This window comes from Protopterus annectens, chromosome 10.part0, assembly GCF_019279795.1.
Source record: "Protopterus annectens isolate FY-2018-M chromosome 10.part0, PAN1.0, whole genome shotgun sequence".
NCBI classification, from domain to species: domain Eukaryota; kingdom Metazoa; phylum Chordata; order Ceratodontiformes; family Protopteridae; genus Protopterus; species Protopterus annectens.
This window is the reverse complement of record NC_056744.1, coordinates 718,508,921-718,533,661: the sequence shown is the minus strand read 5'-3', so window position 1 is coordinate 718,533,661 and position 24,741 is coordinate 718,508,921.

Here is a 24,741-nt window from a genome sequence, read left to right as displayed (position 1 = left end):
GAGTTTCAGATTTCATACCCTTCAGAAAATTCATACTAATGCAGGACCTACTATTCTATTAGAAATTTTATAAGAGCAATATTTAAATATTGTCCTTATTTTTAGGCATTTGTCCCACTTCTGTGTATGGCTTTGTCCAGATTTCTTGCTCTGAGGTTGAGGTATGACAAATTTGTCAGGGCCATCACAGTCAGCCAGAGACATTTCAAATTGTGACATACTTGCTGCACCCCACTCCACCATGTAGTGACTCTGGATGTGTCCAAGCAAGGCAAGGAGCATTTATACAGTGTAAGTGTGCAGAGTATCGCACCATCCAAGGTAGACAAGTACTACAGTGGCTTTTCATCTGTCCTTGCTTGATTTTGCAGAATGTTCTGGTTTTCTGTCATATTTTTATACTGTTGATTTATGCTTCTTATTATTCAGAAAGTGCCTGTTGCTCTGTGTTTAAGTAGCAATGCTTTCATGACCATCAGGTAAGCTTGTCTGAGATTGTAAGATGCAAGTAAGCTTTAATAACCATACTGTTAAAGAATTACCAATATTGAAAGCCTTTTTGTTGTTGCCATGCAGAGAATACTTACATAACTAGATAACGTATAAGCCTTGGGTATTGAAATGCATATGACAGTATTTGTAATAAAGGACAGAATTACAGTATTTTAAGAAGTAAATCCTGAAGCAACTAGAAGCTCATTATCTTTGTTGGAGACTTGCAGTCATCTTTACAGGCTTTACCCGTAAACTAAGCAGAATGCCAATCTATCATGTGTGGTCCATAACCTGTGCAGTAATTTTTTAAGCAATTTATCTTGAGCTTGCTTCTTGTTTGCTGTTCATTTTTTACTTTGAACATGTTTTCCCCATGAAACAAGTAGATAGTCTTTGTCAGGCAGCAGGTCTTTTTTGGATAAGAAACATTTTTACAATTGGGGGTATCACAGAGATTGCTACTTTCAGCGTGTTACTTGATACTTTTATAAAGCTGAATATAAATTATAATTAGAACTGCAGTGCAAGGAGAAGTGGTTTGAGTTGAGTGCTGCTTGTTTTTCTTATACTTGACTTTGACTGGCATTCCAGTAATGTATTTAAAAAGTAATTTATTTTTTTATGCCTTGCAACCTTTTTGTTTCCATCTAGATATTAAGTAAGCTGTCATGCAGCCAATGCATTTAAATATTTATTTTTGTTCTACACTTCATTTTATCTTGATTGGACTCTTATGATGATGGTTTGGCACCCAGGGCAGCATATTTAATTAAAGTTCTAGTTTTTGTGGTTTTGAGTATAGCCCCTCCCCTTTCTAGCTGGCCACACCCCATCCCATTGGCCCCACCCATTCAGCTGTCTCCTGCAGCCCCCCTTTGATTTGAAGTCCCCAGCCGCCACTGCTCTCCGAATTAACATATCTCTAAATTGTCTCATCTCATACATAAAGTTGGACAACTTACTGACCATCCTAGTAATTCTAACACTCTGTCTCTTGATTAATGATTTCTTTTGATATATTGGATGGTGGCTGTCAAAATGTAACAGGGTGTTAGAATATGTAGGCTTTCTTTAGAGAGTTGAGGAAAACTTCTTGTTGATCACATCTTTAATGATAGTAATGTCCAAAAAATTGATGGACATAAGGTTGCTTTCCATAGTGAAAGTAAGAAAGTCAGTACTTGTGTTCAAATAGTTGTAGAATTCTAACAACTGTTCTGGTGTGCCCTCCCATAACACCAGTAGATCATCTAAAAACCTGCCATAAAATTTGCAGTTTTTGAATAAATCGTGTTTGAAAATGTAATTAATTTCCCATTGTATGAGAACAATATTGGCAAATAAGGGGGCGCATGCTGCCCCCATTGCTACCCCCGTTCTTTGCCTAAACAACTGGTTTTCAAATAACAAAAAATTATTATGCAAAACAAGTTCCATCAATGTTCTATACATTAATATTCTAGAATGCCCCTGGGTAGTAAAAGAACACAAATAATTGTAGAACATTTCGAGTCCCTCTTCATGAGGAATGGCAGTAAATAAATCTCTGATGTCCATGGTTACTAAAATCAAATTTTCCTGATACATATAATTTTGTATTTTTTTTGAGATGTCCCATGAATGTTTTAAGACATGTGCATGTTGCTCCAAAGTATGTTTCAAGTTGCTGCCAATAAATTTGGCCAAATTAAACGTCTTGGATGCTTTTGCATCCACAATGGGTCTAAAAGGGGGATCGTTTATACATTTGTGAAGCTTGGGGTACCGAAAATGGTAGGTATCCGGGGATTTTTTTGCACCAAATAAGTATGTTCATCAATAGAAATTTGGTCATTAAACAGTAGGTCTTGTAAAATAATGTCAGTATTTTTATACAATATATTTAACTGATTCCTTGAAACTTCTTCACATGAATCGGAATACAAAAGTGCAAACATTTTTTCAACATATCTGTTTTGGTCCATAATAATCAACCCACCGCCCTTGTCGGGTTTCATAACCCTTATAGATTTGTTATTTGCAATCTCATTTAGCAGTTCTATTTCCATGTCTGATAAATTATTTCCATCTTCATCAATTTTTTTCTTATGTATTTTTCTTATTTGTTCCATACAAAGATTTTCAAATACTTGAAGTGTAGGATATAAAGGTGGGTTATAAACACTAGTTTTTTTACATATAAAAGTGTTACTAGGTTGAATAGTGTTCTCAAATTGCATTCTTAAATTAAGTTTTCTAATGTAAACTTTAAGGTCAAGTAAAGAATGCTCTATTCTAGGTCTCCTCTTGGGCACAAAGTTAAGACCCTTTTGTAATAAATATTCCCATTCACCAGAAATATTCATGTCAGTATAATTGAAAATTTTAAAATCCCCGTTTTTATTCAAAATAATGTTGTAAGTCTCATCTTCCCTTTCCTCTGGTTGATCTACCATCTGTTCGCGTATGCCCTCCCCCTGTAGTTCCTGCCCCTGTTCATGTGAAAGTCCTGTTAGTTGCCATTGCCCATCTCCCCCTGATTGTAATGGTGGCGATTTCGATTTTGAAGGCGTTCTGACCTTCTTGGTCTTACATCTAAAGGGACCTTATGTTCATTCATTTCACTATTGGTGTTGTCAACTGTCCTAGTGGTCCCCTCATCTTTGCTAACATACTCGTCTACATGCCCCCTGGTATTAACAAGGGGTTATGCTCTCCCCTGTTTATATTCCCCCTTGTCTCTATTAAGCTTTTTCGTTTTTTTGTTTTTTTATAATAATTTTGTCCACATTCACCAGTACTGCATTATAATCGTTAATTTTTGTGTGAAATAATAAATCATTGCATAAACCTTCATTTATACAGTCAATAATAGATTTCAAACTCTGCATTTTTTTGTCATTGTCCCATATCAAAACTTCCAATAATTCACATCCATGTCTGTTGAACATGGCAGTCAATTCTATACATAGTTCAGAGCCAATATAGAATGAAACACATTTCATACACTTTGCAATATATACAAGATTTTTGGTGTGGCAATTCCCATATGCGTGAATGTTAAATTTAGTATTCCTCACTGTGTCAATAATTCATATTTTGATGACTATATGTATTTTGTTCTTTATAATTATATTATATTGACAAAACTAATCAAATGTTAAAGAATCACATTAGTGGCCATATATCTGAAATAAACAGAAAAGTTACAACAAATGCTTTATACAAAATACAAACATATATCAGAAACAGATGATATGCCTAATTTTAAAATTTGTATTATAGAAAATATTTATGATTCCATGATAGTGGGTGATATATTAAATGCAACAGAAAGATGTGAAAATAAATGAATTCTTTACTTTAGGGCATTTTTCCCACCTAGTCTAAATGGACTTTATTCTTTGATGCCTGAACTTAAACATCTACACAGTGGCGCCTCACAGCAAGAGGTTCTCTGGTTTGATTCTCAGCTGGGGTGCCTTCTGTGTGGCATGTTCTCCCTGTGTTGGTTTCCTCCGGGGTTTCCTCCCATTCCAAAGACATGCATCTGGAGCATTTCTCCCCGGGCCTCCGCTGAAAACAGGCTCTGTGGAACCTAGTCGGACTTTCCCGGTCAACAAATGTTAAATAAATAAATAAATAAATAAAATCTACATGACTGCATTAAATGAATTTTACATATTTTTTTTATATATGATTCCCTTTTTATATATGATTAGTTTATATTTTTTAGATATGTAGTAAATTATTTACACACATACTTTCTATGTTTAAATGTACCTTCATATTATGTTTCATATAAGCTTAAATCCTAATGAAGTGTTAATTGAAGTGTTAGCATATGCTATATAAACTGATTACATTTAGAATATAATTGTTGCCTGAAGAAACAGATTTTTTCCTGTGAAAGTACATTTGCATTGTATGTACTAGCATTATATATTAAAATATTGAATTTTAGTACAGTTTCATGGTTTTGGTACAGCTTTTATGTGCTACTGGACTTTACTTTTGTTGCTATACTATTTGTTGGCAGGTTACTCGATTTGAATTTTTATGTTGAGGACCTTTGCATATGTGGGTGTGTGTTGTGTAGGTGTGGGTGGTCTGTGAGGTGTACTGATTGTGCTAACCTGTTTGGTGCCAGATATGCGGGCTTGAGAGGGAGAAAGCATGGACTATAGTTTCCTAACATCATTGCATCTCTCACAAATTGTGTTCCTTTGTGGTGTTTGTAGATGGTTGTCTGTGTACATGAGGCAATTGCTGCACTGTGTCAAGATGCTCATATCAACCAGACTGGCAGGGGAAACTGTAGGACATTGTCCAGCCATATGTGTCAGAATCTGGGGAGGAAGGCCAGGGAGACCTAAGGGTGGGCCTACAGCCCAGGTGCATAAAACAAAAGTAAGAGACTGACATTATCACATACAATGTAGACAGGCTATAAACAAGCAGTAATAGGTGCAACAGAAAAGATGCAGTTGAACACCTTAGAGAACATGCAGCAAGTAGCAGGAAACTGCAAGATGAGGAGGGAAATGCATGCTTTATTGCCACTATGTTGCTGATAGCCACATACATACTATGGTGATAGATGGCAGGGTATGATGTGGGAGATAGCGGAGGATAGTGCTGGCAAATGTTGATGTGCAGGATGTGTACATAATGGAGAGCAATGTATGTGGTCCTGTGATATGTTCCCCTCTTCTTGTCTTTTAGGACTGATGTACAGAGGAGCCCACCTTTTTCTGCAGCCGAGAATGAAGTTATAGTTGACATCCTCAGACTGCATCATGACATCCTGCTGTTGAAGATTCGGCAGAATCAGGAACAGCATGCTGCACTGTGGGCAGACCTTGTAGTATCAGTAAATCACATAGGGCTACAGGAAAGAAGCTATGAGCATGTCCAACACTGGGCCAAAGACATGATAAATACTGCATGGCAAAGGGTCATAGCTGTGGCCAGGGACTGTGCTGGCACTGGTGGAGGGCCTGCTACACAACAACCGCTCTCAGCCACAGAGGAGTTCCTGGCAAACCTGGGATCAGCCACCAGCTCACAAACATCCATCACCCCATTTATCATGGAAGTCAGTGGCACAGCTTCCATAGCAGAGGAGCATCCAGGTAAGCCTCCTGTGGTCATCACTTTAATACTATAGCAGTCATAGTGGCAGCCTCTGCATACCTGCACATGGATGTCAGATCAATCTTCATTTGGGTGGGTGTTTTTTGTAATGCACAGGTGTGCACATATACTCAGAATGTCAACAATGTGGGCAGCAATACAGTTTGTACTATACATGTTGATATATGCACATATTATCCTGTACCCATACCACATTTGTGTTTGCTGACAATACTTCTCCACCACAATTCCATAGGTGCATCTGGTGTGGCCAGAGTCCAACATCCATCACCCCATTTATCATGGAAGTCAGTGGCACAGCTTCCATAGCAGAGGAGCATCCAGGTAAGCCTCCTGTGGTCATCACTTTAATACTATAGCAGTCATATTGGCAGCCTCTGCATACCTGCACATGGATGTCAGATCAATCTTCATTTGGGTGGGTGTTTTTTGTAATGCACAGGTGTGCACATATACTCAGAATGTCAACAATGTGGGCAGCAATACAGTTTGTACTATACATGTTGATATATGCACATATTATCCTGTACCCATACCACATTTGTGTTTGCTGACAATACTTCTCCACCACAATTCCATAGGTGCATCTGGTGTGGCCAGAGTCCAACATCCTGTAGCCGGTGAGTGTGAAACTGTTTTGTTATGGCTCATCTATACCGTAGAAATGTTAAGGGCTGCCAGTTTGCAATGGATGCAACTGCTAAGCTTAGCCATAGTACAATACTTGTATGTTCAGTTGTGAAGGGGTTCAATGCAGTGCATTGAATTGGTAATCACAGAAACATATTTGCAGAAGCTGTAACATATTTGGACATATTTCTGTGTAGAACTAGGCAGTGTCTGCTATAAAGGGTGGCAATAGCTTGGTGGAAACATGTGCACTGTGTTTTAGGTGAAGGTCCATCACATACACTGACATGCTGCTTATCTTACAGGTGTATAGTACTGGCAACATTAACTGGACGTAGCTGGACTGCATGTTGTTAAGGGCCTGTCATGTCTGTGTCTGTTGTGGTCTGCTTGTGTGTTGTGTATGGGATCAGTAATAAGCTGTGGTATGTATAATGCAGTTGTGGCACCTCACCTGTATATGTGTGTGTGTGTGTGTGTGTGTGTGTGTGTGTGTGTGTGTGTGTGGATCAGCAGACATAATAGTACAGGTATTAATGTAGTCATGTTGTCTTCCTCCTCACAGGTGACTGCGGGGGTTTGAGTATGTCCCCCTCACAACCTGATGTCAGTGTCTCATTGGACTCTGATAATGATGGTGTCCATAGTGTGGCACAGGTGGGGTTGTTGGTGGCTGAATCTGTCCCATGGGTTGACATCCCACTTCCTCCCCCAATGTCCCCACACACAGTCAGTAAGACCACACATATTCAGTCTCTTGCGGCCACAGATATTGGTCAGTCAGAGGGTGGTGGCATTGAACAGGAGAGTGTGATGACTATGGCAGAGAGATGGTGAGCTCCCACACAGGCAGATTGACAGAGGGTCCTCGAAGGAGGACTGCTGCCCATCCACCATCTGTCACAGGTGTCACATCATGAGTCACTCAGTGCACATTCCGGTCCATCATGGAGGCACAGGCATGTTTTGAATGCAACACCAGATGGATTGCTCAGGATCATGGATGCATCACTGACTGTTATCCATGACTCCATCCACAACATTGGTGATGCCATGCATCATTACACCGATGTAGTGGACAGACATTGGGGTGAGACACTGTCAGTACTTGGCCACACATTGTCTGTGCTGGAACATGTGGTGGGAGTAGGGCATCAGACACATAGATGTAGGTCAGCATCAACATCAGCTGAGAGACCATGTGGCCATGCACAGCCACACTCTGGTACTGGCAGTACCACCAGCACTACAGAAAGGAGGGTGCTGTCCACACCACAATGTGGCAGGCCATGGGCATTTGGCCCTGGGTGGTCCCATGAGGGACACAGACCCAACAGACACTAGACACCATCAAGTAGTACCACATTTGACCCTGGGCATGATGATGCCAGTACCACTCCTGGCAGAGACAGTTCCCATGTTCATGACCGGAGACGGTGAACTGTACATACTGCCATGTACGGTCCACAGCTGTCCAACATGCTCTCATGTAGGGCTAGTACATGGCTTGACTTTCTACACGCATACACTGACACATCACTGTCACATGCAGGTCACCAGCAGACACACACACAGCTCCTCTCCATAGCCAAGCTGATCAGCACCCCTCCAGACACACACACACACACACACACACACACACACACACACACACACACACACACACACACACACACACACACAATGTCAACTGTGTGGCACAGCCTAGGCCTTTTGCAACCCCACACCACATTCTGTGCATGTGATGATACCTGTGCCACATCCCTGTCATCCATACCATCAATGCAGGGACATGCAAATATGTGTCTAATGCACAGGGTGACTATAGTACATTTAATGACAGTTTGTAGTGCAGTAGTGTTATGCCCTGCAAGGTGCTGTCTGCTGGTATGTGCCATGGGTACACATTAAAGCGTATGTACCTTTATTCCATGATGCTGCATTGGTGGTAGTATTGATGACTGCCTGTTGTCTCCAACAATAAAAATGTGGAACAAGTGATAAGATGGAGAGAGCAATACCAAAGCAACAGCAAAAAAGAAAATAGTCTCTCCACACTGTCAAGCCAAATAAAATTTATTAAAAAACGACAAAGCTTTTGGATATAAAAAACATCCTTTCTCAGTGTCTTACACAAAAGAAAAGTTAAACCAATATTTATACTAATAACACATGACACAGCCATTACTTGATTAAGGTGAACACCCAGTTCTTAAAGATACAGAAACAATGATAAGAGGGATAAGAAGTATATACATATCTTCCTTTCGTTTTTTCTAATTTTCCTTTATTTTTTAGAATAGGTTTTAGTTTTAGTGTAACTTGTTTATTTAAGCCTAGGTCTTTATCTGCATCAAAGCTCACTATCCATTCATATTCTTTCATGTCCACATTATTAACATGGTCTCCACGTCTAATACCTGGGTATACAATAGATATGACCCTGAAGTCAAATTCATGAGCAGCACCCATTGCAGAAATGTGGTAAGTCAGTGAGGTAGTAGGTATATTCCTACGAATCTCTGATCTATGCTCAATAATTCTATCCCTCAGGTGCCTGACTGATTTGCCCACATAAAATCCTGAACATTTCTTACATGCGACAAGATATACAATACCAGTGGTATTACATGTCGCTGTACAGTGAAAAATGAATCTCCTGCTAGTCATAGGATGTATAAATTCTGGGCACTGATTAATACTTGTACAACATGAACAATTGTAACATGGAAAAGTGCCTTTTTTCTTAAACTCAGTTCCTTGTGTATTATTCAAAGAAAAATCTTTGTAACATAAAAGTTGTTTCAAATTATTACAATTATGACAGGTAAACATAGGTTGGTCTGGGAGCCATTTCTCATGACCGGGTATAGATTTCAGGACAAACCAATTTTTTTCTTATAACATTTTCAATTGTTCTGCTCATTCTATTGTATGTCATGAGATATCTAAGGAGTTGTCCATTACCAGGACTCATAGTGTCAGTACTGGAATCCTTTTTAACAGAAAAGTAGGGCCTGGCTACAGAGTCCCTTAATGTCAGAGCATCCCTCCTAACTGTCTCTAGTTCTGTCATATTGTATCCCTTCTCCAAAAAACTTCCAGTCATTTCCTGCATCTGAGCATTACATACCTCCAGCTCTGTACTAAGTCAACTGGCTCTTAAGTACTGACTTTTTAAGATACTCTTGAAGGTTATCCTCATGTGCATACTTTTTTTATGGAGATATTTGTTTACTTGGACATCCTTCTTATAAACACTGGTTTGTAAACCATGATCTGTAAGCATCAACTGTATATCCAAGAAACTTAGGGATTTGTCAGAGAACTTCATCTCAAATATAAGAAATTCAACAGTCTCATTCAAGTATGTATAAAAGTTTTGTAGATCCATCATAGTACCCTGCCAAACTAGGAAAATGTCATCCACAAAATGCTTATAGAATGAAACATACCTAGCATAGGGGTTACTTACACCATATATAAAGTTTTCTTCCCATCTGCTCAGAGACAAGTTAGCATAGGTATTTGCTATGGCAGTGCCCATAGCAGTACCCAAAACATAATGGTAAATTTGCTTATTGAAAACAAAAACATTGTTTTCTAGAACCAGATCTAATAGCTCACAAATTGTCTGAGCAGATGGAAAGAAAACTTTATATATGGTGTAAGTAACCCCTATGCTAGGAATATTTCATTCTATAAGCATTTTTCTTGGATATACAGTTGATGCTTACAGATCATGGTTTACAAACCAGTGTTTATAAGAAGGACCAGACCAACCTATGTTTACCTATCGTAATTGTAATAATTTGAAACAACTTTTATGTTACAAAGATTTTTCTTTGAATAATACACAAGGAATTGAGTTTAAGAAAAGGCACTTTTCCATGTTACAATTGTTCATGTTGTACGAGTATTAATCAGTGCCCAGAATTTATACATCATATGAGTGGCAGGAGATTCATTTTTCACTGCACAGCGACGTGTAATACCACTTGCCACATGTAAGAAATGTTCAGGATTTTATGTGGGCAAATCAGTCAGGCACCTGAGGGATAGAATTATTGAGCATAGATCGGAAATTCGTAGGAATATACCTACTACTTCACATTTCTGCAAAGGGTGCTGCTCATGAATTTGACTTCAGGGTCATATCTATTGTATACCCAGGTATTAGACGTGGAGACCATGTTAATAATGTGGACATGAAAGAATATGAATGGATAGTGAGGCCTGAAGCAGATAAAGACCTGGGCTTAAATAAACAAGTTACACTAAAACCTATTCTAAAAAATAAACAAAGGAAAATTAGAATAAAAATGAGAGGAAGATATGTATATACTTCTTATCCCTCTTATCTTTGTTTCTGTATCTTTAAGAACTGGGTGTTCACCTTAATCAATTAATGGCTGTGTCATGTGTTATTAGTATAAATATTGGTTTAACTTTTCTTTTGTGTAAGACACTGAGGAAGGATGCTTTTTATATCTGAAAGCTTTGTTGTTTTTTAATAAATTTTATTTGGCTTGATGGTGTGGAGAGACTATTTTCTTTTTTGCTGTTGCCTGTTGTCTCCCACAGCTTTTTCTGTTTCTATTCTAGGGGTCTGTGTGTCTACAGTGTGGAGAGCTGGTGCCAATACAACAGTTCAGGATGGTATGGTGCCAATGCAGAAATGTAACTTTGCGAAGGTATGGTTGTATATGTTGATGGTTACTTAAGTGCGTATGTGTAGAACAGTGTGTCTGGGACAATAGGGGCAGACAGTGTAATCTTGAATGCACACCCCATGACACAGCATGCTACTCTTGATACATGTCAACTGGGAATTCAGTAGGATCATAGGTTAATAGCATCATAGAGGGTTGCTAGAATAATGGCCCTGGAGCCCTTACAAGCCTAGCCATTAGTTTATCCCCAGAAAGAAACATCAGTCAGCACCTGTTGCCCCTGCCAATGAGGGACACAGTTGAGACCCCCTGGGGCAGATCTGTGGTTTCCCATCCACTCATCATGGTAGCACTTGAAGAGGGTTAGCATGGTACTCTGTTTAATGTGTATGGGAAGTGTATTCCTGAGACAGGGCAACCTCTGAGAGACACACCTGTCTCTCCAGCAGGTTGTGTTGCTGTCGTATTTCAGATTCAGGCCTGTTGTGCAGGTAATCTGGAAGGGATTAGACATCTGGATATGAGGCAACTGTAGTAGGGCAGGGTCCATCATTGCCTTGTAGGCATGACACAGCCCACCTCTGAGCAACCTGTCCGATACCGAGTGGAGCAATAATAATTTGAGCCTGTCTGCATGGGGCAGGTGTTGGTAGCCATGGTTTACCTTTGTGAGGTATTTCCATGGCCTTTCCAGTTGGTGCAGATGTCTGGATAGGTACATACCAAACGGGACATTGTAGTAAAATATTGGTCTACGGAATGAGGACTATAGAGAGGTAAGGATCACCTTTTTTATGGATGCAATCCCTTTACCTATGGGATGAACCACGTACAAGGCTTTTCTGACCACTGCTGTTACATGATGGTTGAATGGGAAATTGTTATCAACCTGAGAACCCAGGTATCTCAACACAGATTGTGTGTTTAGGGGGTTGCTGTTGATGTGGTAAACAGTGAGGCCATCTCCTTGTCGAATGGCATGATGATACAGTTTTTTGCATTTATCTTGAGACCAAGACCTTAGCACCAGTCTGTAGTTGATGTAAGACCCTCTTGCAGTATGTTAACATCATTTGGGTAGCACCCAACTTACAGTCATCCACTAACTTGGTCAGTATCTACAAATGTAGGTGGTGGCAGGTAGCATTCATGCCTAGATACATGTAGGTTATTTAGGGGTAGCAGCTACTCACAGGGCCTCAAAATATATACATATTGCACACACACATAGGCAAGACAGACTAGGGTTGCCACCTTATCAAATGCCCAATGTAGGACACATTTTGTAGTAACATGAGACTTGGCTGGACAAACCATACCCACGGCGAGTGCAACAGACAGACCTTCACTTTTTTCCACTATAAAAGCGTTTTTGTAGCATTTGCCTAGATTATGCTATTTCTCATAGCATTTAGGTGTTTCTGATGTAAAATGACTGTTTTATGCAACTGTTAGAATAATGTAGGAAATGTTTTTTGTCCTACACTCCTTGGACATTTGTATTTTTGTAGTAGTTTCCACAGGCCACATCTGTCCAAACATGGACTGCAACTTGCACAGTGGGACAGGTGGTAACCCTCACATAGTCACAGTGCTGCAAGGGGATATACATACACACACTCACACACACACACACACACACACACACACACACACACACACACACACACACACACAAACTGTCCTTGCTGAGAGTAGAACTCCTACCTGTCTAGTTGTACATACTATAGCACTACATACATATCGTATACGCCACAGAGCTTATGTGTTTTTAGAGTGTCTGCCACTACTTTTCAGGTGGATGACATTTGCAGGTGCTGTAAAAGTTGCCAAATGGGGGAGTTAACAAGTTTGCACAGGCCCTTAAAATTGTATAACTATTGCACAAACACAGGCAAGACAACCACACTGTTGTGCGGGGATATGCTTACACACGCATACATACACTCACAGAGTTGCTGGTTTTGAGATTAGAATCCCTACCTATCTAGTTATATACACCATAGTACTACATAATTATTGCATGTGCCACAGAGCTATTGTGTTTGGAGAGTGTCTAACTGTGCTTCTAAGGTGGATGACATCAGTAGGCCCTGAATAGCTTGCCATAGGGAGGTTAACATGGTGGCATAGGCCCTCAAAATGGTATAACCATTGCACACACACACACAGGCAAGACAGCCACACTGCTGCAAAGGATATGCTTACACACACACACACACACACACACACACACACACACACACACACACACACACACACACACACACACACACACACACACGCACACACGCACACACACAAACACACACACTCACAGGCTTACCGCTTTTAAGAGTAGAACCCCTATTTACCTAGTTATATATACTATAGTGCTATGTACTTATCGCATGCACCACAGAGCTTATGTGTTTGGAGAGTGTCCATCTGTAATTCTTAGCTGGGTGACATCATTAGGCCCTGAAAAGTTTGCCAATGGGGGGGGTTAACAGACCCTTAAAATTGTATAACCATTGCATGCACACACACACACACACACACACACACACACACACACACACACACACACACACACACACACACACACACACACACACACACACACACACACACACACACATACACACATATACACTCACAGATTTGTCGATTTTGAGATTAGAACCCCTACATATCTAGTGATATATACTATAGTGCTAGGTACTTATTGCATATGCCATGGAGCTTATGTGCTGGCAAGTGTGTAACTGTGCTTCTAAGATGGATGACTTCAGCAGACCCTGTAAAGTAAGCCAATGGAGGGGTTAACAGGTAGACACGGGCCTTAAAAATGTATTAGCATTGCACACACATAGGCAAGACATACACACTACTGCATGGGGATATACTTACACACATGCACACACACTCACAGAGTTGCCATTGTTGGGATTAGAACCCCTACCTATCTAGTTGTATATACTATGCCACTGGGCTTATGTGTTTGGAGAGTGTCTGCCACTGCTGTTGGGGTGGATGAAATCAGCAGCAGTTGACAGTGAGGCCACTGTTGTGGAGGAAAGTAGTCACAGGGCCATGAAATGATTGACCAGTGCAAAGACATAGGCCTGTTGGGTGTGTGTGTACTGCTTTATGTGGAATATGTACACACTAAAACACACACACACACACACACACATACACACACATGCAAGATGGCTGATGTGAGATTAGAACCCCCACCAACCTACTATTACACACTACAGCTCGCCGTACTACTTGCACGCACCACTGTTTACAATTGGTGTACAAGACTACAACACTGTATACCTTTCTGTCTCTCTCTCCCACCCCTCTCTGTCTCTCTAGATATAATATATATATATATATATATATATATATATATATATATATATATATATATATATATATATATATATATAAATAAACCTATATATGCATGTATCTATATAATACTCTACAGATATATCTTATATGTATCACATAACATAGGTGTCTGTATGCATGAGATATATTGACATCTCAGTTCTTTAGGAAAACGAGGCTTCAGACATGGGCTGAAATTAGCTAAGTGTAGGAGCATGCACAGTGTGACCATCAGTACGTACAAGGGGACTCCAGGCCAGACCTACCTGTACTCCAGTCCGGGATTTTGTGTGCTACAGCCAGTTGGCTGCTGCACCTGATTAAACAGTCCAGCACCTCTCTGATATAATGGCCAAGGGATTCCCCGGCTATGTGCTGGCCATAATATTTGATTCATACCTTTGGTGTGTACAGATTGTATTAAACTGAACAGGGTTTTGCATCATATGTCTAGTATGTTTTACATAGCAATGTGATTTCCTGGTACATCAGTGGCAGATCATTATTGACTGATGTGAGGAACTGCTGAAAGACATTTTCCTTACTGACTCCATACACAGCAGATAACCCATGCTACTGCACGACCTGTTCTACTCTGCACTTTCTATATTTGTCTGGCCAGTAGTTCATCCTTCTCATTATATGTGGGCCTTTGTCCTGCTCCTGTTCCTGGCTTTGTCCACAGTTGCTGTTCTATGTAGTTGTAGGTATGCTGTGACTGGGGTACAAGATGCAGCACCACACACAGGGTTACAGACTTCACACCTCTGACTGTACCTGTTCTGCAGGATGTCCAGCATTCCACCCCATATGTCTGTTCTGGTCCTCAGACAGTCTGTGTTGTATTAGTATTATAATGCTAAATGGTGCCCATACCTCTCAACCTTTTAGAGCAGGAAATCTGGACAAAGCCACATATAAAAGTGGCCCATAGACCCACAAATAGAGACATTTTTAATATTACTCTTGCAAACCTGGACAGTTGGTAGAATAACAGGTTTTATATTAGCACAAACTTTCTGAAGGGTATGAAGTCTGCATCTCAAATGCCTGTCGTTACTTTCTAATATCAACCTTTATTGATTTGCCACTAGTTTGCCAGAAAACTGCAATTTTATGAAAAACTGACCAGAAATATGAGGCAAAATTTGGACTTTCTCCCAAACTGTGTACCTTTGAGAGGTATGATGTGCCCACTGACTTGTTGTAAGTACTGAAACAGTTAAGTATGGCCTTGACATCCTGCTGCTACTCTGACGTGTTACAACCTGCTGTTCTACTAAGCAGTGTGTAGGTTACTCAGAGATGTGTACTGTCCATATCTGTGGCCCTCTGTCCCTGTCCAGTTCTCTTGCAGTAACAAATAGTGACATATGGACAGTCTGTAGAACTCCTACCATAGGTGTAGCTCACATGCAAAATAGTAGGCACAGCCAGTCTCAAACCATGAACACCATCAACAATGGTAATGTACTTAGTCCACTAAGCCACAACAGCCACCAGATAGTGCAGTTTAACTCCTGACACTGTCAAGCACAAACATAGCACATTGACCCCTGCATATTGTGGAAATGGAACATCACCAGGTTGATTGGGACAGCCCTGGGACTGTGTGGTCTGCTGCTATTATCTTGCAAACATAAATGTTACTGCAGTTGTATGGGAACACAGGTGTGTTGGAGGTAGGGGACTCTAGCATTGACAGTCATGCATCTGTCCTATGACCCCACTGCTTGTCATTTTACTTGCATAGTGCAGTGGGTTTTGCTGCCTTGGGGCCTACTGCATGTTATGGTGAGGCCAGTATTGGTCAGAGAGCACCTGTAGTCCCACATGTAGCTGTCTGTTGTTTGCAGGTATCCCAGTAACCCACTCTATTCCCTAGCATACATGCGGCAGGTTCATACATATGATACCATAGTCTAGCACCCCATACATTTGTTGTAAAGAAGAGTGACTTACCTTGTGCCTGCAGCAGCTGAGATCACAGTGCTTCAGGGCTGACTCTATCAGATGCACACAGTACACAGCCAATACATGGTAAGGTAGAGGTTGTGCAGTGTGGCTAGCATCCCTTTTTGCTATGGGTGTGAGTCAGAGTGAGGTGTCAGTCCCTAGGTTCCTAGGATGTCAGTGTATGTAAAGGATAACACTGCCCAAGATGCAGAAACCTTTACAAATGCACTCTGTGAGCACCTACAAGGATGCATGGATTGTGCCATCCCTAGCAAAACCAAGACTCACTCCTCTAAGAGAAGGAAACCAGTTTGGTGGACCCCTGCCATAAACAGGCAATACAATAGAAGGAGGAAACTAGTTCAGAAAAAAAGCAAATCCCAAGAAGGAAAGACATCCGTGATCAGTATCAGTAAGAAACTAAGGTCCCTCATAAAATCATCCAAGGCTAACTTTGAAGGAAAAATAGTGAAGGATTCAAAAGATAACCACAAAGCCTTCTTTAGCTATGTTAAGAATCTAAGTGGAAACTCGCAGATATGCACTGAACTAGTGCAAAATAGCACAAAATACACTGAACCTACTGATATTGCCAACATCCTGGCAGATAGATTCAGTGCAAACTTAACCCCTCTCTCACCACAAAAGGGCCCACAACAATACCAGAAAAGTGTAGTGTCCCAGAAATCAGACACACAGGTGAAAATAGCCCTTTCAAAAGCCAAAAACACAGTGTCAATGGGGCCAGATAATGTGTCCCAGGCTGTATCTTGCACAAACTACAGAATGAACTAACCCCCCACCTAAACATGCTGTTCAACCTCAGCCTCACCACAGGCTATGTGCCCATAGAATGGTGCACAGCAACGATTATTCTGATCCACAAAGAGGGGCCACAACTGACCCTGGTAACTATCACCCCATAAGCCTGACTAGCTTGGTCTGCAAGGCTATGGAGTGCATCATCATGGAACTCATTAACAAAGACATTGGGAACCTCTAAACACTTGACCTGACCCAGTTCGGCTTTGTTAAGGGCAGATCATGCCTACTAAACCTGGTTGACTTCTTCAAGACAGTCACCAAGGCCATAGACAAGGGAAAGGTTGTTCACACAGCCTACCTTGACCTCACCAAGGCTTTCAACACCATTTCCCACTTGGGTATTACAGAAAAACTCACCAGCTTGAACATAAACCACTTTGTCACGAGATGGCAGCCCCCTTAATACAGAAGAGGTAATAAGAGATCTGGGGATCCAGGTAGATAGTAATCTCTCCTTTGACAATCATATTGCCTAAGTAGTTAGGAAATCCTTCTATGTGGCCCATCTAATTACTAAAGGGTTTGCATCTAGAAGTAAAGTGGTTATAGTGCCCCTGTACTCGTCAGTCATCAGATTCATCATAGAGTACAATGCTCCATTTGGGATGTACCTCACAAGACATTTCCAACAGCTGGAGAGACCACAAACATACCTCACTAAGAGGACTACTGGCCTCAAACATATGTCCTATGCAGCCCAACTGAAAAAAACTCTGGCTGTACGCAATGGCATATCACTTACTCAGAGGTGATCTCTGCCTGACTTACAAATCCATGTCCAACTCAGAATTGATGGACATCCTCCACCTAAAGAAATCCAAGTCACTGTGAGCCATGTGCTCTAGTGAGCTATACCTTGCCACAACAATAAATAGAACATGCTGGAGGGACAGATTCCTGTCACACAGACTCCCCTTGCTTTGGAACAAAATTCCAAACTACATTAGGCAGAGCCCCTCACTAACACTCTTCAAGAGAAACCTTGACGAGTGGATGGTTAACAGAAAATACACCCCTGGGATCACTTCATTGGCTCTGCTTGACAGAGGATCAGTTAATTAATCAATGGGGCAGCGAAAGCCGACACACTCTAGCTAGGCTTATAAATGCCCTCGGGCAGATAGCCTAGTATCTACCTATGAACCTATGAACCTGTGCTATGCATTACCTCTTTGCCAAGGCCAGGGCATACCTGGGCACACCTACATCTGCCTACAGGGACAGGCTCAGGAGGTTCCTCCTCTGAGTCCCCCTGTGACTGTGAGGACCTTGGCCCTGGTGGGGGTGCTGTGTGACCCTTCCCTGTGATGTTCCTGTTGCAGCTGTTTCTGCAGGATCATATTGTGTAGCATGGCACATACTGTGAACATGTGTGCACATGTGGCTGGAGAGTACTGCAGGGCTCCAGCAGATATATTGAGGCAGTGAAACCGTGATTTGAGCAACCCAAACACATGTTTTGTGATGTTCCTAGTTTGTGCATGTGCCTCATTATGGCATTCTTTGGTAGGTGCGTGTGCATTTCTGATGGGTATCATCATCTATGGTTCCAGTACATAGCCAGCTTCACCCAGTAGATGGCCGTATGGGATGTCCCCCCTGCCAAATGTCTGATACAGCTGTGATGTGTGCCAGATGTGGGAGTCATGATAACTGCCAGGGCTGCCAACACACACATTCATGATAATGCCCTGGGCATTGCACATGATCTGGCAGTTGGTGGAGGACGCAGACTCTACCCTGCTTACTGGATGGTGCTAAGCAGTAGGGTGCGGCACGTAAACCCGTGATACTAGTATAAACAGTGCTCAGCAGTTTAGACACACCCCCATGTATGGTCATGCTCAGCTTAGCTTAAACTAGCTAAAACACATGCCACAGGGCTAAACACAGTTTAGCAGCATTGGACACACCCCCTGCTTAGCTGTGCTTAGCTGAGCACAAACAGGCGCTGCTGAGCTCCAATCCACTTAAACACAGCATGACACACCCCCTTTTGATGTAATCTACCTGTTCTACTAACACCAACACAGTTCTGGCCCTACATGGGTTTTATCTGTGGTCACAGTGGCCCATTTGTGCTATTCAATAACCCCAACTCATTTGCATACACTTCCTTGCATATTCCCTGGATACTTCACTACTCCAAGGCCTGCCTCCTTAGCAACCACTGAAACCTGACATTGTACACTCTGCATGCAGGGCATTATTTTTGCAAATGTCTTATTTTCAGTTTTTCAACATTTTAATATTTTTTTTTTGTTTGCATAACGGCATGTTTGTGCTTTGCTGTGAGCCACGCAAATGTAAGATGGCATAGTGGTGGTGCCGGCCACCAAAAAGGAACCAGCTGAGGAAATTTCCACTGTTCATCCCCCTAACCAAGAGTCTAGGGAGATGGACAGATTTGGAAAGCAGGTTTATGCATCACTGACCTTCTCCTTAAGGTCCTTGAATTTTATGGCACATTTCACTAGGCTCCAGAGGGATCCGATCAAGGAGCTATCAAATACCTGAGCTGGAGCAATATCTGACAGGGTCCAAGAAAAAGTGGCCTCCCAGTTAGCTACCCTGGAATCTATTTCCAACTTGTCCATGAGGCTCATTGCACATGCAGCCAATGGAGTGACCAGGTCAGCTGGTTCAGGCATTGCAATTAGATGACACACCTGGATGCACCTGTGTGAGTCTGCAGAGCCATTCAAGTCTTCCTTCATTAATGCTCCCTTTGACGGATCTTGTTTGTTCAGCCCCAAAGTCAAAGAAACTCTAGCCAGGTGTCAGAAAGATGGGAAGATCCTGTCTGCAGTGGGCATATGTTTTTGTACTCCCCAATGGTCCTACTCTAGGAATCAGAAGAGTGGAAAGATGTGGTTTAGGAAGTCCCAAGGGCCTTTCTTGAAGCACATGGTGGAAGAAGCCCTCGGGGCAGAGGGGGACCTCTAATGGAAGATGCCGACCCTGAGGCAGAAGTGGCCCTCAGAATCAGGGTTCCATAGATTCTTTCTCTGGCCAGCCCTACTAGTGCTCCTGAAAGGCAATTGCTTACCTCTGAAAGCAGTCAGTGGAAGATTTTCTCTGCATTCAAGAGCCTGGTGACAAATAACCACAGATCTTTGGGTGCAGAGAATTATTACCAGAGATTATTCTATACCATTCATTCTTTATCTAAGATCTCTAACAAGGCTCCCTGATGTTTCACCCAGTCAGAGGGACCAAGCAGCCTTAGAAATCCAAAAGCTTCCAGAGAAAAAAGTCATCCAAGAAGTCTCACCAGATCAGATAGGATCTGGATTTTACTCAAGATTATTTTTGGTGCCATAAATGACAGGGGACTGGAGACCAATTCTGGATCTCAGACTTCTAAACAAATTTATTCAACAATCTAAATTCCAGATGGTCATGGGTCAGTCTGTACTTCTCTTCCTAGAGGAAAAAGATTGGATGTGCTCTATAGACCTTCAAAATGCGTATTACCACATAAAGATTGACAAACACTCCAGAAGGTTTCTCCACTTTTTGCTAGGAGCCAGTCACTTTCAATTCAGAGTGCTGCCCTTTGGCCTCACCACAGCCCCCAGGGTGTTCACCAAATGTATGGCAGCAGTGACAGCTCACTTGAGACTGTACAGATTCTTGGTGTTTGCATATATTGATGACTGGCTCAACAACACTCCCACCAGGTATTTACTGCTTCAAGCCACATAATTAATTCTGCACTTATTCATGTGCCTGGGCATCACAGTCATTCAATCAAAATGTCAGCTAACCCACACTCAAGATGTAGAATTTATAGCAGCTCATCTGAACACCATCTCTTTTGTAGCCTCCCTTCCTCCACACAGACTACAGAAGATAAAATCCCAAGTGCATGCTATTCTCTGCAAAAACAAAGTCCCGGTGCTACTAGTCCTTCAAGCATTGGGTTCCATGGCAGCGACCATCACTCTGGTCCCACTTGCGAGATTCCACATGCGGCTACTACAATGGCTTCTAGCATCACAATGGTCTATTCTAACCCATCCAATGACCTATCCTATTCTTATCACCAGTTGCTGCAAAAAAGTCCTGTCCTGGTGGATGGAATCTGAAGAAATCTTTTTAGGCTGCCCCTTTGCCCCTCTTCAACTGAAGGCCATAGTAACCATGGATGCCACCCAGATGGGGTGGGGTGGGGCATTATCTGGGAAGAACAGTTTGAGGCACTTGGTTTCTGATAGAGGCCAACCTGCATATCAATGTTTTGAAGTTGAGGGCAGTGATACTAGTATTGCAAGCCTTTCAATCTTTCCTCCCTCTAGGAACCATTGCAATTCAATCAGACAACATGTCCATGGTCTGGTACATCAACAAATAGGGCAGAAACAAGTCTTACCTCCTGTGTCAAGAAGCCCTCAGAGTGTGGCAATGGGTAATTTCCTCCAACCACTTTCTGATAGCAATGCACATCCTGGGAAGCTCAAATGTGATTGCAGACAAATTGAGGCAGTGCATACTATTGCCTCATGAGTGGTCTCTCAATCCCAGAATAGCGAGGAAGATTTTTCATCTCTGGGACCAACCTTGCTACAACCTATTTGCATCATCCCAAAACAACAAGTGCAAAAGCTACTTTGCTCTAATCCCCCCTCAGGGGAGGTCCTCGAGACGCACTCTTATCCTCGATTGGCCCCCGGGTCTCTTCTATGCTTTTCCCCCTTCCCTCTAATTCCACTGTTTCTCTTGAAAGCAACCAGGTTGAGAAGCAAAGTGATCCTAATTACACCCTATTGGCCTTGACAAATTTGGTTTCCCTTCCTATTGCCTCATCTAGTTCACCGTCCATGGATTCTGGACCCAGTTCCAGACCTGCTGTCTCCACCCTCAGGGACTGGTGCATCCCAACCTTCAATATCTCAAGCTGACAGCTTAGTTTCTCCACTTCTGTTAGTCACCAGGCATAATGATTTACCTTCCCCAGTGTGGAAAATTCTGCTAGACCATCCACCAAAAAACTCTACCTTAGTAAGTGGAAGAGATTTTCAGTCTGTGCATACGATAATAATCCCAACTCTTTCTTCACACATGTGGAAAGAGTTCTAGAATTTCTAGTCATTCTTCTTGATCAAGGAGCTTCAGCCTCCATTATTAAGGTCCAATTAGCTACCATCTCTAAGTTCCATAATAGTTTTTGATGACCTCCCTCTGATTTCACATAGACTATGTAAAGTGTTCCTTAAAGGAGTTCTGCATTTAAAACCTCCATTTAAAGACCCTCTACCCCCTTGGGATTTGACCATTTTTTTTCATTCACTGGTGCTTCTCCACCTTTGAACCAGTAGCGACATGCAACTTAAAGTTTATTTCGTGGAAAATGCTTTGTCTTGTAGCTATTACCTCTGCAAGATGAGTTTCTGAGATTCAGGCTTTATGCTCAAAACCCCCTTATTTTCCATTAGGCTAGAGTTTCATTCAGAAATAGTCCATTCTTTCTTCTGAAGGTGGTCTCAGAATTCAACATTAATCAAACCATCGACTTGCCTGTTTTCTTTCCTAACATTTCCAACAAAGGTGAATATTGCTTACTTTTGCTGAATGTTCACAGACAATTACATTTCTATCTCAATAAGACTAAGGAATCTAGAAAATCAGACCAATTGTTTGTATCCTTTTCCAGCCCAACTTTAGGGAAATCAGTCTCCAAAGTTCCCTTGTCAAAATGCCAAGAGACTGCATTACTTAAATGTATAATAAAAAGAGTCTTAAGTTACTGTGCCTGTCAGAGCGCATTCCACCATTTCACTCAGAAACAGTCCATTCTTTCTTCTGAAGGTGGTCTCAGAATTCAACATTAATCAAACCATCGACTTGCCTGTTTTCTTTCCTAACATTTCCAACAAAGGTGAATATTGCTTACTTTTGCTGAATGTTCACAGACAATTACATTTCTATCTCAATAAGACTAAGGAATCTAGAAAATCAGACCAATTGTTTGTATCCTTTTCCAGCCCAACTTTAGGGAAATCAGTCTCCAAAGTTCCCTTGTCAAAATGCCAAGAGACTGCATTACTTAAATGTATAATAAAAAGAGTCTTAAGTTACTGTGCCTGTCAGAGCGCATTCCACCAGATCAATGGCCACTTCAGCGGTTTTCCATTCTAAGGCTTCCATGAATGAAATATGTGCAGCAGCAACATGGGCTACTCCACATACCTTTATTACTCATTACAAATTAGATCTGGTCTCCGGGGAAGAGCTTCCTTTGGTTCTATGGTTCTCAGGAATATCCTTCCATAGGGCAACCAAGGATCTAAAGTAGCTGAGGACTCTGTCCCAAGATTTAAGAATAGAAGAAGATTGACAACATCAGATAAAGACATTTTGTTCTTACCATAAAGTTCGATCTGTGTTGTCGATCTTCATCTATTCTTGGCATCCAACCCTCCTTCCCCCTTCTGTGAATTCCTGGAGGATCGAACACTTGACCTGGATTCCTTGTTAGGTCTTGCCTTGGACATGGCTTCTTCATGTTTGGTTATGATTCTTCTAACTTTCTATATGGCTGCAAACTTGATCTGAGGTAATATAGAGAGGGGCGTTTTGGGTAGAGTCTTAGCTTGAGAGATTTTTGTCTGTCACAAGCTGTATAACAGCTGAATAAATTCCAAGCATCAGAACCAACTACCCAAGAGCCAAGAATAGATGAAGATCGGCAATACAGATGGAATATGGTAAGAACATAACTTCTTTTTAAGTCTTATTTTTGGAATATAATTTAATGACAATATAGAGATGTGTTTATTGAGCTGGTGTAAAATGATGTACTAAAAAGGTACAATTATTGCTATCTTTAGTGTTGATTGTAGTTGTCTTGGGGAAAGGATGGTAGCTAGATGCATCATATTAGTGCCACCTATTTCTGAATGGATGATCTCTCATGGAAGGGGACAGGTGGGCTCATGATGTTACAACAGTAAGAGTACTGCTGGGTAAGGATGGTGGGAATGCATGCCTCTCCCTGACCAGGCAGCAGTTACAGAAATCATAAGCTGCATAGAGGGGAGAAGTTGGGTCAGAGAGGGTACTGGTGCAGGATCAGCATCTGGCCCATTCCCCATGCCTTGTGTTTGTCTTCCTGAGGAATGATTGGACTGATAAGCCTCCATGGATGGGGACAAATGAACTGCAGGGCTATCACCTCATTCATATATTCCTGACTCTTACCCCAGAAAGGAAACAATGGCTGGAGCACAGGAGTTGGAGCCACAGGGCAAGTCCCATAGCAGGTAAAAATTGCATTTACATGGACATGAAAATGCAACCAGCACAGTCTCCACAGCACAAGTATCATATTTTGGCAATGTAGTGATGTAACATACCAATAAGTAACTAAGCTGCCAAGTTTTACTCAAGCTGGAGTTGATCTAACTTATTTTTAGGAAACCCAAGATAGAAGGCATTACAGTGGTTCATGTGACTGGAGACAATTACATGAATGACAGTAGAAAGAGAGAGATCCTCTTGTAGTATCAAGTGTTTAATCCTGTAAATCTCAGATGAAGGCAAGGTGACTTTAGTGTGGCTGACACCTGGTTTCTAAATGTCAGATGATTATTGACAATAATTTTGAAGTGGTGGACCTTTGACATAAACTTAAGTTTAACTAAAAAATGAGAAAAAT